The sequence below is a fragment of the Bubalus bubalis genome, chromosome 1 (genome assembly GCF_019923935.1).
Source record: "Bubalus bubalis isolate 160015118507 breed Murrah chromosome 1, NDDB_SH_1, whole genome shotgun sequence".
Classification (NCBI taxonomy): Eukaryota; Metazoa; Chordata; class Mammalia; order Artiodactyla; family Bovidae; genus Bubalus; species Bubalus bubalis.
Window position 1 is genome coordinate 182,615,700 of NC_059157.1, and position 16,088 is coordinate 182,631,787.

Consider the following 16,088-nt stretch of genomic DNA (forward strand, 5'->3'; position numbering starts at 1 on the left):
TTATATGTGTATCTTCATGTTTCCCGTGAATGTATATTTACCTTTATTTATCAAATTTATTTTTCAGATATATTGTATTACATACTGATGCAATACCATGCCCATTACTTTGAATCAGTTATTTAAGTCCTTCATCTGAAATAACAGCTATCTGAGTATTTCTGCTACTTAATACTTAGGGCTTAGAAGATTTCATGTGCATTTTAGGCAAAGTCCTACAGTAGAAGAGATGGCATGCTTTCTAAAGCTTGGAAATGAAGGTGCTAATACTCAGCTTCACAAAATTGTACATAATTTAAAACTGTAACACACTTTCTTGCTCGCTTTATTTTTAAATGTTGATCCTGGCACTCAGAATCCCAGAGCTTCTCCTATTTTCTTATTTTACAACTCCTAAGGAATGTGCAAAAGGAAAGGTAATAAAGGACAATTGTTTCAAGATAAAAACATGATTCATAAAGGTGACAGCCATGCCATATGTGAGGAGTGACTAATAGCTGTAGTGTCTGCTAATGGCTTTTTAAAAATAAAATGATAAAGCAGATTTTCCTATTATTTTGTGTTTCAGTGCTTGCTCAAGTACATTGCCCTGATTCTTCTTCATACCCCAGCAGTGCGGTGTTGGAGCTTACTTAACTATTTCACATAGCTCCATGGTTATTCTTCTAGTATATTTTATGTTTCAAGACAATGATGTGGTATGTTAAAACCGTAACCGCCACTTTTTATTTCTGGAGAGTGCAGTTGAATGGATGGAAGGCAAAGCATTTTCAAGGTTTGCTCATTTGGAATTTCATCCAGAGCAGTGATGAACCAGTAGTCATGCACTTTATGAAGCACAAGCACACATTTCGATGGCCTTCCCTTGCCATCCTCAGCAGATCTGCTGCAGGCTTCATGGGGATGGACAAACAGGCCCAAAGACCGCTGCGCTGAGTGAGGGATGGAAGGGGAGGAAAGCTCTTATTTTAAAATCCAGTTGTCTTGCATTTCTCTAATAATGAGTGAGGTTGAGCATCTTTTCATGTGTTTATTAGCCATCAGTATGTCTTCAGCCACTATAGAAGACAGTATGGAGACTCCTTAAAAAACTAGGATTAAATTCAATTGTCATATTAGCAAAATTGGTTAGTTCTAGGAAATGTGTCTCTGAAATTCTGTTGTTTTTAGCAAATAACCGAACCCTTTCCCCTTCACTGATAAGCTCCTTGTATATGTCGGTAGTTTTCCTCTTGTTTGGGTCACAGGTCCCTTGGAGAATCTACTGAAAGCTATAGATTCTCACCTAAAAACTGAATACACTTACTTGTACACAAAAGTCTGCATCCAGTTTCAGGAGTTTATAGACCTCCCTGAGGCTGAGACCTTTTTCTTTTCCCATCAAGAACCCCTTCGTTATTTTTTCAGTGGATGTGTTCTTCATGGTAAATGTCTTTGAAAAAATACCTACATTAAACTTGTGACATGGTAGCGTTTCTTTTAGAGGAAAAGGGAGCAGTGGAACTGGGGACATTTAATTACCATAAATAGCTATGCATTGTGTTGTCTGGGGCACAGTCTGCATTGAGCATCTGGCTCCTCAGCTCCTGGGGATGCTTGGAGGAAGCAGGTGCAGGAGGGGTGAGGGCAGTGCCTTGGGGGTTGGCAGCCAGGGAGGCATGGCTGCGTGCCAGTCGTTGTCCTCAGGGCACTCCCTGCCCCCTCTCTGTGAAGTCCAGGGGCCCTGATTCCCTGACGGGCTGCCCAGGAAGCTAGAGAGTTGAATGCATCATGTGATGCCCTGCCACAAATAAGAGGAGAAGGCCTCCTGCCGCATTTCTGGTGGAGGGCCAGCAGTGCCCAGGCTTTTGCCCAGATATCCTCCAGAGCTCCAAGCCCTGGGTCATGAGACACAGCATTTCTGGGACCTGCTTCCCTAGACTAGGGGTGCTGTGCTCACAGGAGATAGTGGTTGCTTACCAGTGAAGCAAATTGGCCTTGGAAGTGGTTCCCACACATCTTTATGCATGTGCATCAGGCAGCCTGGAACTAGGTGCTGGGTGCCTTATAAGGTCCCAAGAGATATTTTGGAAATAGAGAGGGAAGAAGAATGAACATGGAGGACCTGGAAGCTCAAGGGTAAGATGTGTCCTTCATCCCTCCTGCTCCTTCCTCTATCGTTCTGTCCATCTTTCTTTCCTTCCGTTCTTTCATTCTTCTCTCCTCCTTCCCTCTCTTTCTCCTTCTTTCTCTATTTTTCTTTCTCCTCCTCACTTTCTTCCCAGTACTCTTTCTTTCAACCCTTTCTTCCTTTCCGTGCCTGCTTTCAAAAGATGTGTTCAGGCGTCTGCCTGGTGCTGTTGGTTCTCAGCTGGAGTGGAATTTTGGTGCCCTTTCTGGGTCCAGCTCTTCTTACCAGGGAGCATTTTTGTACTGTGTTGCCTTCCCCTGCTCCTTCCTTCATCAATATATTGAACAGCTGCCTTTAGAGAAAAAAAGCTAAAATGATTATGGACTTCACTTTCAGGAAGGAAGATTAAAATCAAATTTAGGAATTGAGGTACAAGTATGTGAAAAGCTAAATAATAGTGGAATGATGGCATGATGTCTTCAAACAAGAAGGTGAGATGCCAGAAGACAGAATAAGCATTATTGTTAGATGAGTGAAACGAGACATGTTTGAGTTAGGAGAATTGAGCAGTTTTTGTGGAATAGGTGGGTTTGGGAAAGGTTTAGAGAGAAGGAGTGTAAACTGGGGTTCCAAATAGGGTTTTCATATTTGGAAAGAAAGAGAATTTTAGTCCAGGAAAGGGGAATGATGTGGGTAAAATCTCAGTGGTGTTTGGTCTTTTTCTTTGGTCTTCTACATTTTCAAGGGAAAGTTCCAGTCCAGGGAACCTCTCTTTCTCTCCTGGTCATGGCTATCTTGTCTCCAGTTCTGTATCTTTTCCCACATTTTAAATTCAGCTGTTGATGTGCTCAGGGGAAGCAACCTGGTGTGTCTCAGCCCCTGCTCTGATCAGCAGACTGGTCACTTTCTGCTACATGTAAGGAGCTACTTGGAGGGGATATTTAAACTGAAGAGAGGGCATTGAACCGTCTTTCCCAGCCTAGTGGTTGAAATTCCAACAGTAATTTTTTATCAGTCCTCTGGAACCAGAACACTGCTTTCAGGACTCATGACTTAACATGCTGGAGGTCTCGGAGCACCTGAAGTCAAGGCTTTGGATTGTCATTCTTTATGTGACTTGTCCAGTGTGACTGAGTCCTGTCCAGGAAACACTCCCATTTTTCTTGCACATTTTATGTACATTTAGCCATTGTTCTTGTAAGTTTTCATAGTAGATAGGTATTATAAGTTGAAGCCAATCCGTATTATTTTGTTCCAGCATCTTGAGTCCTTGAAGAAATAGTTGATTTTTAAGATGCCTGATGAGCTTTGTACCTACCCTGGTGTCTGGGTCTTTCCTGGCAGTGACTTGAGTCAAATCTGACTAATATACTGTGGTGACACCTGGGCTGTGGAAGTTGAAGATTCTAAGTTTAATTCCTCTGAGTCTCGAATTTCTCTTTGATTGTTCCATTGGATCCTTTCCAAAGCTTAGCCTCTTTGGCAACATTGCCAGGGAGATACAGGGTTGCTGGGATCCTCCTAGGCATGTGGGCTTTTGATATTTGCCCCTAAGTAAAAGAAATAATTCCTTCACCAAATATTTGCTAGTTGTCCAGAATTAAAATTTTCTCATTGGTCCATTACATTTGATTATTGAAAAGTTCACATTCAGGCATCGTATATGTCACGTGTTTTGTGTGTGTGTGTGTGCGTGAAGAAAGAATTCTTTTTCAAGAACAGTGTGGTGATTCTCGGGATCTAGTTGATCTTCTCTTTCATAATCTGGTTTAAAAGGTTACTTTGGAGCAGAAGGGAAGGGAGATGACGACCCTGGTGGTAAATGTAAGCCTAACTGAAAGCTGTCCTAGAATGCTATTGTCAGAGGACAATTTTGAAAGTTTTAATTCAGCTCCCCATGTTATGCAAAAAGGAAAACCTAGGTCCAGAAACATGAAGTGATTTCTACCAATGTGATGCAACAGATTTTAAAGACAAACCGGGATCTGAGTACAGGACTCTGACTCTGGTTCTCTGACTCTTAGAAATTACATGTACAGAATCTGTGCAGCCTGTTATCAAAATATGTAGGAAAAAGAAAGCAATGATAAATAGTTTTCAGCAGAATAAAGGAAACAGTTTTTTTTGCCACATTTAATTAGGAGTGATTTAACAAAATGTTTCAGAAAAAATTTTAAATTGGAGGATAAATATTTCTCAAGAATACAGAGATCTTTTGCTAGGATATTTAGGGTCTGTTTGAAAAATATTATCGGTTAAAAAAAGCAATCAGACTTATTGCCCATGACATTCACAAAACACCATATAATGACTTTGGAGAGGTGTAGGGTGCTAAGCTAATCAAAAGCTATTCAGTTGCTTGAAAACTATTAAATAACTGTTTTTGTGAAAGAAGCCAAGTACATAGTAGATTAAAAGATACTGGAAGTGCAGTCTTCTCATATACCATGGGATGCAGTCAAAACTGTAATTAGACTATATTTCCTGCTCCCGAAGCCAGTGTTAGACAAAAGAAGAGATTAAAATAGTTTATGAATCAAAAATATTTTAAGTAAAAAAGAAAAAAAAGGAAAGAAAAATCATTTGGGTATTGAGGAAGGGAAAGCCAAATGGTCTAATGAACAAAGCTACCATTTGTAGCCCAGCTTGATGGTGCCTCCTCCCACCTCTCCTTCTCAGCTGCCCCTCATTCTCACCCCAGTCTCTGAGAAATGCCTGGCCCCTGTACTCTCCTAGGATCTTGGGAAGGTGTGGAGAGGAGGCAGGGACTGCCCCGGCCATTTTCTCTACTCCGTTGCCTTAGGGAAGGCTCTCGGAGGGTCAGAGAGAGTGCTGTTCCCAGCTGTAGGCACATATCCAGGGCCTGGGAGGTGGTTGAAGAAAGGTCTTCTTTATGAGCTGCAGATAGGCCTTCTTTCAGCTCCTCCAGTAGCAGCTACCCTCTTAGAGCTGAGTTTGGGTGCAGAGCCTTTAAGATAGTCCCGGGTTCCCCACCCAGGAGAGTGTGCAGAGTGAGCTCATGGCAGTCATGAACAGTTTGGTTTAGCTTCAATCCAGATCTCTTCCTTTGCTCTCCTTCTCTCAGAGTCACTACTGTCATCTACCCCAAACATGTGCTGATCACCTGTGTTCTTGCATTGTTAGAAAGCTATGGTATAAATAGAGCAGAAGAGCTCTGGAGCTGGAATACCTGGGTCCGTGTCTGGACTCCACACTTAGTAGCGCATGATTTCAGGCAAGTTATGCAATTTCTTTGGGCCTCAGTTCCATTATGTATGAACATGGAATAATAATGATGTGTGAGTGCTTAGTTGCTCAGTTGTATCTGACTCTTTGCAACCCTATGGACTTAGCCCGCCAGGCTCCTCTGTCCATGGGATTTGCCAGGCAAGAATACTGGAATAGGTTGCCATTTCCTACCCCAGAAGATCTTCCCTACCCAGGGATCGAACCTGGGTCTCCTGCATCAGCAGGCAGGTTCTTTACCACTGAGTCACCAGGGAAGCCCTGGAATAATAATGATAATAAATCCCAAGACATGGGTTGTGAGGTTCTTAAATGAGAAGGGAAAAGCACTGTGATAGTGCCTGACATGGAATAGTGGCTCTGTAGATGTTAGTGATGATTATTACTCTAACCTGTATGGATGCTGGGAAAGGGTATGAATACCATCCCTGCCCTGAACAGATTATGCTGTAATCTGGGAAAACAGTCATGAAGAAGGAAGTTGGTCTTGTAAAACTGGTCTAGTGGTGCTGAATTCTCTTAGTTTTCACTTGTCTGTAAAGCTTTTGATTTCTCTGTCAAATTTGAACGAGAGCCTTGATGGGTAGAGTGATCTTGGTTATAGGTTTTTCCCTTTCATCACTTTAAATATATCTTGCCACTCCCTTCTGACCTACAGTTTCTGCTAAAAAATCAGCAGATAATCTTATGGGGTTTCCCTTGTATGTTATTTGTTGCTTTTCCCTTGTTGCTTTTAATATTTTTTCTTTGTATTTAATTTTTGTTAGTTTGATTACTGTGTGTCTTGCTGTGTTCCTCCTTGCATCTATCCTGCCTGGGGCTCCCTGTGCTTCCGTGACTTGAGTGACAGTTTCCTTTTCCATGGTTGGGAAGTTTTTGACTATGATCTCTTCATATATTTTCTCAGACCCTTTCTCTTTTTCTTCTTCTTCTGAGACCTCTAAAATCCAAATGTTGATGTGTTGGAAGTTGGTCTTATGATCTTGTGTGTCTAGCAAAGGATCACTTTTATGTCTGAGGATGGATTGCTGGCCATGCCTGTGTGATTTAGCATGGATGGAGCAGAGGGTCCTTATTTTCCAAAAAGAGCTAAGCCCTCTAGTCATGTTACTTTTTCCAGATCTTAGGCTTCTGAGAAATCCTGTCTGGGTTTCATTCACTCTTTAGGAAAAAAAATAAAAAGCACGTGGTTACATAGGAATAACTATGTGTAACTGGCCAAAGAAATAGAATACACATGAATTCTTAAATATGCTACTGTTTTCAAGGCCATCTTTTTTATTGTGCCCCTTTGGGATCCAGGGAAAATGCAGAGGGAAGACCAGTCTGTTTTGTGGAATCTTGTATGAATTTATCAACCTCATAATGCCTAGAAGATGCATCTCTTAGAGTGAAGCCTCCATGCTCTAGTAAGTCCTTCCTCTTATTGTATGATGTCAGTCTTTTCAGGGAAGGATTTCACACCATTGCCACTTTGGATACTAACTTCTGTTTGGCTGGTAGTGTCAATTCTTGGTGGCTTTCATAGCTCCTGTCAGTGAACTGGGGCTTAGGTTCTGCCCACTTTATGTCCAGCACCGCCTCAAGCAGAGGTCAGCAAACTAACCAAGGAGCCCAATCTAGTCTGCCACCAGTCTTTATAAATAAAGCTTTATTGAGATGCAGCCACAGCCATGAATTGACATATTACCTATGACTGCTTTTGTGCTACAAATGCAGCATTAAGTAGTACTTGTGAGATGCCATATGGTCCACAAAACCTAGTAAAGGTCCTGTCCAGCCTGCTGATCCTCGACCTAAAGATTAGATGTAGAGAGAAGGGGAGTCCTCCAAGGCCACATAGGGAGGCAGAGATCACAACTGCTCAACTGTAGGGAAATTCAGGACAAGAAAGTATAAGATGAGAGTAAGAAAGTTGCCTGTAGAGTCAAGTAGATGAAGTAGAAGCTGAACTGTTTGGATACAGGCTTCTGCTGTGGTATGTAACAACTTACCAGATTCCACTGGAAGTTGCCCCTGATCATATGTTTTTCTCATCACAGGGGTCACATGAAATCCTCCAGTGAAGGGAAATGTATTGGGTCTGTGACACAATTCCCTCTCTCCCTACAGCTTTGCTGTGATGGCTCGTTACAGTCTCCAAACAAAACTGCCCTTGGAGATTTGACCTTACATTTCTGTGTTGACTCAGAACTGGGTAATGAGATTCCTGTATTTTCAGCTACCAGAACCCCTCACTCCTTTGAAGGTGCTGTGTGAAGTATCCCCAAGGAAGCCACACCACTCCAAGTGTCTGCCTTTCCCATTTCTGCCATTGAAAGGGCCACAAAGAAGACAGAGTATGAAATCCAGTCTTGTTGACCCACGAATCTTGCTTTGTAAGGAGAGCAGTGGCTTAGGAGCCACTCATTTTCTGTATATTACTGGCTCCATCTCTACTAAGAGCTTGTCAGTCTGATCTCAGCTCTGTGACAACCCCTTCCCAGAGCTTCTTCACAGGACTGCCAGCCTGGGATCTCTGCTACTTGCTGGCTGTTCACTGTGGCCCAGGACTGCCTCCATCCAGATGGGCACCATTTCCAACTTACACAAGGCATCCTGTGGACTGGCAGCAGTCCTGGGTCCTGTTCCTTCCCCTCTCTGAGCTTTGGTGTTGCCTGCTTGGGGAAACTGAGCTATATGACTTCCAAGGCATCTCTTAACTCTTTGATTCATAGTCTTTTTGAGGAGTCTGTGTGGCTGGTGAAGTTCCCTTCATGCTCTGTGCTGCTTCCCTGCCTGGAGTGCCTTTGAAACCAGCAGGGAAAGCTGTGTGCCAGGAAATCCAAGGGCTTGAGAAGAGAGGGCTCTTGGGTTGCTCTGGAGACTGGACGTGACAGTGTCAAGGCAAATACTGGCTGTGAGTGTCAGACCAAAGGCAGATATGGCTGAGCCTAGACTGATCTTCTCAACATCAGAGCAGGAGAAAAGCCGGAGCCCCTCTGGCTCCATGTGCAGGGAGAACAGCAACATGTACGCAAGTATCTTCTCTCCCTGACCAGACCATGGCTAGAGTCTGACAGTAGAGATCTGGACACCAGAGTGACCAGATGCCTGGGCTGAGCAAAGGGACAGTCATAGGGAGGAGAACAAGGCACCCTGTGGGTGTGAATACACAGAGGTGAGGCTCACTGAGGCCACAGACCCTCTAGGGAAGAGGCACCTCTGAGCTTCCTTGAGATCTTGTCAAACACACACTCCAGTTTCCTTAGGTTACTAAAGGTTTGGTATATTTTTCTTAAAAACCTTGTTTTCTTCTGTGTTGTCCCTACTTTGTTGGGTGTTGATAATGATGGGTGTGGACCTGGTGCGAAATGATTTCCTTTTATCTCATGTAATTTAAACCTCACATGGCTAGCTGTGGCCAGTTCTCTCTACATTTGGCAGAAGAGGCAACCATGGCTCACTGCAGTTAGATAATCTACACCAAGGCCATAGAGCTAGAAAGTTCTGCAGCTGAAATTCTAACCCAGACCTTCCACCCAGATGATATTGCTTTTCAATGCTATGTCCTTATGCCTGTCCACATTGGCTTGAATGTGGCTAATGGAATTGCTAGTGCAATGAGGTTGCAGGAGCAGGGGGAGCTTCCTTACCTGTGCAGAGTTGACAGAACTCAGGGTTCCTTAACGGCACTACTGGCACTGGGGCAGAGAGTTCTTTGGGTGGGGGGACTCTCCTGTGCATTGTAGGAAGTTTAACAGCATCCCTACTCTCTACCCACTAGGTGCCAGTAGCATCTTCATCTCCACCCACTTGTGGCAACCCAGAATGTCTCTAGATTTCGTTACATAGTCCCTGGGAGACAAAATTGATCTTGCTCCAGTGAGATCACTGACATGTTAATTAAAAAAAAAAAAGAAAAAACCTCTCATATGTAATTCTTTTATTGTCTACTGTTTTTCCCCCTTTTACACCAAAATTCTTCTCTTCAGGGCTTGAGCCCTTCTTCGTACTTGGCTGACATCCTGAACTGTGTCATTGGGAACACCTTACCTTGCTGGCATCTTGTCCAGACACTCTCTCTTTGAGCCTGGAGCCTCCTGGGGGAAGTATTAAGAGACAACGAGCTATGAAAACAGTGTGTTCTTCCTTGTGCTAAGCGCCTCTGCTCTGGCAGTAAAACGCTTCAGTGGTGCGAACATATGGCATCAACTCAGCCTCTGAAAACCATGCTGGGCATCTAACATGCATGGAGGAAAGGGGACAGGCTGTGTGAGCTCTGGAAGCTTTTGGAAGGGACTCCCCTCTCCCCAGGAGCAGCTGGGTTGGGGTTCCTCAGAGATCTTGATTCCACACAGGCCAAGGCTTTGCAGGCCTTGAAGCCATTGCATTTTGCTCCTTTAATTAAACTCCCTGCAGCCCTTGACATCTGCCACAGAGAAAGGCCTAGAGCAGAGCAGCCTCGTGGCACAGTGCCAGCCCTCGCCTTGGCTCCAGGCAGGCGTCTTATAAGTGAGGGGTCAGGGCACACCAGTAGGGACCCACTGCCTTCTGCCCACACAGCCTTCTGAGGGTGGGGTGTCACTTGGAGACTTCTAGGCCAATAAACAGTCTGGGGTATTGGTCTCAGAGCAGGGTGTCTGAGCTGCTCAGCCACCCAGTTTAATAGACCCAGCTGTAAAAGGTTAGTTAGGTCAGGGGTTTAATGTGCCAGAAAGTGATGCCTGTGAATTTTCATCAATGTGCTTCCTGGGGGATGTCATCATGGGATCTGGCAATGAGTTTTAAAATAGTATTTTTTTCAGAACATAACTGTTTGGAGCTAAATAGAATTATCAGGAAAAATCTTTGAAAGCTTAGTCCACAGGGATTATATACATATCCTGAACCTAGGGTGTACATGTGCCCAAACCTTTATGCCCATGTGAACACATGCACTTGTCTCCATGTGAAGGATGAGGGGCTTAATCCAGATGAGCCTGTTTCACATTCCAAGTCAAGTCAGTTTCTTCATATACCCATGGATGAGTTACTTATGATCTCTGAGCCTGTTTCCTTATCCTTAAAATAGGAATAATTGTACTGACATCATTGGCACTGTTGTGAAGGTTACAGATAATGTGTTTGAAGTTAACAAAATGTAGAAGACACTCAATAAATGATGATGTTGTTTCTATCAAAATATCCTGTTGTGAATTGTTAGGGAAAAGATACCAAGTCTAAGGTAGAACTGAATTTCTTAGATTACTCTTCAATACTTAGGTTACTATATCTCATACTTCCTTCATTTCACTCTTGGGACTGAATGTGAATATATTCAATTTCAAAATGCTCTCTCATTCAATAATAATAACATGATCTTTCAGGAACTTGAATTATTATCACTTAACACCTCCAAAGGCTCCTGTTTTATGTTCATTGCTGTGAACATTTATGAAGCGTGTACTGTGTGCCAGACATAGATCCAAAGGCTTGGTATCCAGCAGTTAAAACAGACAAAGCTCCTGCTTGCTGATGGTTTATGTGCTGAGTCTGCTTCAGCCATGCCTCCAGGAAAGATGTGCCATCCCATGGCAGAGATAACCACTGTGAACAGACTTCGTGTCATGCTCTGTGTTGGCTGCTTAGGGGATAAACATGTAGTGAAGAAAAGAAACACTGAAATATGGCAATGTGGTGGGTTTGTTGGGTAACTGACACATGAGTAAGTGACTGAGACAGAAAATGCAAAACCATGACAGGTGTCATGGAAATCTAAGAATTGATTTAGAATAAATTTATGGATGAATAATTCATTAAAGCTGATTAAGGGAAGTTGAGGGCATAGTTCCTGAAACATAGTATGTGAATGTTTGAATGGATGAATTGTTGAATGGAGGGGAGGTCTGCCATGTACAGTTGTGTAGGTTTCATATTGCTCTCCACTGTAGGCCATTCAAACTGTGATGATGGTGTTCAGCCTCTGTGCTCATGTGCCAAGACTTTCACATGTGATCTCATTCAGTCTTCCTAACACTCCACCGTTTAAGTGGTGTTTTCTCCATTCTGCAGGCATGGACTTGGGCACTCAGTGAAGTTGTTACCTGCCCAGGTTCACAAAGGAAGTCAGTGGAAGAGGGGACCCACAATTGGAATCAGACCCCTTTAACTCCAGAGTTCCTGCTTGGAGAATAGGAGAAAAGAGTAGCTTAAAAAGAAACTTAATGGTTTGGGTCTTGTCTTTTAGAACAAAATGTTTGGGTCTCTGGGGTCAAAAGGAGAAGTAGAGACACTGAAATGATTGCTTTTCCAGGTTTCAGGCTTCAGGTCACAAGTTTAGTGAGACCCTTGCCCTGTTTTCTCCACCGTGATCACGTCACACTCTAAGTGCTCCATCCTTCTCTCCTTAAGGGAAACATGGATCCCAGACCCCAGAAAAACCCATCTAGTAGAGGTGGTAAATACACCATATGTATTATCCACAAAATTAATAATATAAAAAGATAACAGCACTGGACCAGATGAGTATTATCATGTCCACTGTTACTGTAGTGGACACTCAGCCTCTTGGCCAAGAGATGACATCCAGCTCAGATGTGCTGTTTCTTTTATGAGTAAGTTTAGCCTCTCTCCATTCCTGAGTCAGCAATTAGCTGGATAATGCACTGCCATGTTGGTGTCCCGTCAGGACTGTGAAGCTAACAGGACCTTCCCCACACTGCCCCCTGAAGTCTTAGCACTTCATGCTCCTGTGTGATCCGGGAAATTGGCAGGGGCAGGGGGTCAACTGACTGTACCTGATTTCTAGTTGCTCTTAAAAGGCAGTTTATTTCTCATCAGATTCATAATGTATCTGTTGTAGTTCTTAGGTGAAAGAAAACTTTATGGCAGGTTAAGTAGAATTGTAGATAATGGTGAATACAATTTTAAAATTTCAGGAAATGGAGGGTTAGAAGTTGCATGGATTTTGAACGGGTATGTAGTCTGCCTGCTTTGGAAACATCCTGCTTCTTATACTGTTCTTCTCTTCGAATTCCAGAACCTGTAGGACTCTTAGAGATAATGTACTTACAGTTGTAGACAGGCTGTACCTCTTTTGTCTAGTTATCTTAGAGAAAGAAGGGGAGGGGTGAGGAAGAGAATTATATTTCTGAGTTATGCACTTGATTTCCTTAATTTCTTCCAAGGATCCTGACAATGAGATATTATTGTCTCAATTTTACTGTTGATGAAACTGAGGTCCTCAGAAGTCCCAGGGCCCAGGGTGTGTGTTCAAGCTTTTCGTCTCTGGACTGCTCCTGCCCTTTGTGTAGTAATGTTTATTTTTACACTCAGGGAGGGAGTTTTCTTAAATAGAAGGAGGAGCATTTCTGTTTTAACTAATATCTACTCTAGGTAAATAAAAACAACAATAATGGGTATTTAATGAGTAATTGCTATGTTAGACGCTATGCTAGGTGTTGTATTTTTCTGGTGAGGAAGGCACTGTTCTTCTGTATCTGACAAGTGATGGAGCTGACGCTCAGAGGCAAATGATTCCCTAGATTGGGACAGGTCTTAGAAGCGCTCTGTTTTTGTACTCATGTACTCTTTGTACTTTGCTTCTTTCTCTGAAGCATAGTGGCTTACAGCTCATATGTATGTATAACAGGAATGGAATATTCTTTTTTTGTGTGTGCGTGACTGTATTAGTCAGGATAATACAGGTTGTGCTAACTTGACAAATACCCACAGTGAATTGGTATCTTGTAGCAGCTTTCTAGGGCCCCTGTCCCCCATCATCAGTGGTGTAAGATGTGCCTTGACCTTTGGCTCTGCATTTCCACACAAAGCCCTTTCATAGTCACCCCAGTGGGACAGCTGGGTGCTAGGACTGTCCTGCCCTGGTCATTGAAGAGAAATACATCATACTGATCACATCCTATCAGCTGAAATTAGTTGTATGCCCCTAGACAGGAAAGAGAGTGGAGAGGAGGAATTCTGCCCTCTGCACAGAAAAGGAAAGTTAGATGTAATTGATCTTGAAGACTCTAGTCCCCTGGTACTGATCCTTTGTTTTATTTCTTCTACTGAGTATAGAAAAAGTTAAAGGTAGCAGTTATAATACTATGATATCTCTTCGGAATACTTTCATGGATTTGCAGTTCCATTTGGCAAAGGGTACTAATTTCCATTCCATATGTTTAACCACAGTGACTCATGTCCAACTCTGGCTATTTTAAGTTTTTGTATGTTGGCTATACCAGTAACTACAATTTTTTTAAAGGATAAGATACTTCTTCTAAACTGTCAAAAATGTTTTAGCTCAGGAAATTGTTCTATTTTCTTGATAATATCTCAAATTATCCCTTAACTGGAGTTCTCAACTTTTTTAAACATCAGTGTAAAAATATTTTCCAACAGATTGTTCAAATCCTTCACAAAATAATGCTAAGTGAACCTAAAAAAATATAAAATTATATATATTATGATTCCAAATTTCTCTGTCTCTCTGATAATTGTTGTCTGTGTCACTGTCTTACACACACACACACACACACACACACACACACACCCATATTGTAAATCAGTACATCAAAATATTGACAGCTATAGTACTGAGCCTAATGATTATTTTTATAATCTTTTCCAATTTTTTTGGAATTAAAAAAAAACTTTATACCAAAATATCTCTTTAAAAATTAACATAGTTTTTCTCAGATATGTTATAATCAGAAAAATGCATTTTATATGTAGATATAAATATAGAATGATTATGTATTTCTTGTTATTTTGTCTCACAGAACAGAATTTAATGGTTGCTTATCATAGATTATTCCTTGTTTCCTTTTTCAAGTCATTTAGAACTTGGAGGCAGTGTTGAGAACAGGAAAGGAGAGAGATGCCATTCAGAGATGAAGGGAGTATCATTTGCATCATGAAATCCAGTTTGATTAGGGTCAGCTAGTCCCCACATCCCTCTCCTCTTTTCTTCTTCCTGGATAGTTACTGGTATCTTCTGATGAATGTCATCTTGCAGTTAACATGCTGGTGCCAGCAACTTTCAGCATCTCACCTGCTATGGCTCCTAGGTGTCAGCAGCCTTGTCTTTTCAATTAGGACATATATGGCTCTGTTTATTCAAGTAACTTTGTACTTTCCCAGATTCTAGTGAATTTGGATGGAGAAGAGGGATATTAGTCAAATTTTAGTTTAATCACTTGCCTATTGGGAAACATGGAAAAAAGATGGCATTAGGATGGTTTGTATGAGGCCAGGATAATGCATCTGCTGGGGCCTGATTCCTACTGCCTTGTCACCTTGCTACAGAGCACTGAGGGTGAGCAGCAGGCCTGCCACCCAGGAGCAGAAAGTGAGGATGGCTTCCCTCGAAAGAAGGAGAGAAAGTCAGCCCATGGCTGTCAAGATCATCCTAATCCTTGCTGTCTGAGTTGTGAGTGGAAGGGGATATGGTCTCCACATGCTTGCTCCCTGGGAACAAATGACTGAGCCAAGGTGTTTTCTGGGATCAGCAGAGGATGAGCTGATTGATGAGGGCTTTCTGAAGAGGCTGATCAGACTGACAGCTCAGAGTCATCACAAATAGACTGAGAAGCTTTTCTCTGTGACAGATGTGTCCTCTCCTCCATCTTCCCATACTCATCACTTTAGCTGCATGGAGTCCCTCGGGCAGCACATGTGTTGTCATCTGCAGGACCTGTGTGGCCGTGTGGCCTTACAGTGTAGCGTGTGTGCAGATGCCAGCACTGGGCTGACCAGCAGTGTGTGCTGGCGGTGATGAGTTCCATTCAAAACCTAAGAGCTCACTCATGGAACTCAAGGCTCTTGAGCCCCAAAGAGCAGACAGATCATCTGGGGATCTTGAAAAAATGCAGATTCTGTCTCAGTAGGCCTGAAGTGGGGCCTGAAAGTCTGCATCACAGCAGGTTTTCAGGTGATACTGAGACTGCAGATTGCAGGACCTCACTTTTGAGTTGTCTTCACTGGGACCATCAGCCTATTAGGATACTGGCAAAGTGTGGCTTCTTGATACATTCTTCTATTTGAATTTTATCTGGGACTTTCCTGGTGGTCCAGTAGTTAAGAATCTGCTTTGAAATGCAGGGCACGTGGGTTTGATCCCTGATCAGGGAAATAAGATCCCACATGCCAAAGAGCAGCTAAGCCTGCACGCCCATGTTACTCAGAGAGCCTATGTTACACAGCAAAGACCCTGCATGCCACAACCAAGATCCAATGTAGTCAGATAAATAAATCACATAAATAAATACTTATATAAATAAATTTTTATCGATTGCAAAGGATGATTGTTTTAATGTAGCCTTTGATAGGGAATGGCAACTCAGTCCGGTATTCTTGCCCAGGAAATCCCATGGACAGAGGAATCTGGTGGGATACAGTCCTTGGGGTTGCAAAGAGTCAGACATGACTGAGCGACCAGTACACTCTGATATAAAAATAGATCTTAAAGGGATTGATTCATGATTGAGTTTCTTTTTGGTTGTTTGTTTAGTCGGAAATGGAAGTGCCTAGATGGGCACTGTGGTCTCATTTTCTGCAAGAGGAGGAACATACCACCTCATCTAAATGCTGCAACCCTAATTCCCTAAGTTGCAAGCTTCTGGAGAACAAGGGCCAATACTTGTGCAAACTGGTGCTTAATAAAAACTTTCTTATCATATTCTGTGTATAGTTTTTGATGTGATCTATCTGGGCAAAAAATAAAAAGAATAAAAATAATGTAGGCATTTGAGTTAAATATGACAATAAA

The 16,088-nt window shown here is 42.5% G+C and overlaps 1 protein-coding gene and 1 non-coding gene across 3 annotated transcripts in view; one reads left to right on the top strand and one right to left on the bottom strand.

The window, feature by feature from the left end:
• The window catches only part of CPNE4 (copine 4), a 684,585-nt gene that overhangs the window by 18,601 nt on the left and 649,896 nt on the right, over positions 1–16,088 (top strand). The gene's annotated exons all lie outside the window — the stretch shown is intronic.
• Positions 5,542–5,613, bottom strand: TRNAS-GCU. The gene has a single exon. It is a non-coding gene; the product is annotated as a tRNA-Ser (tRNA).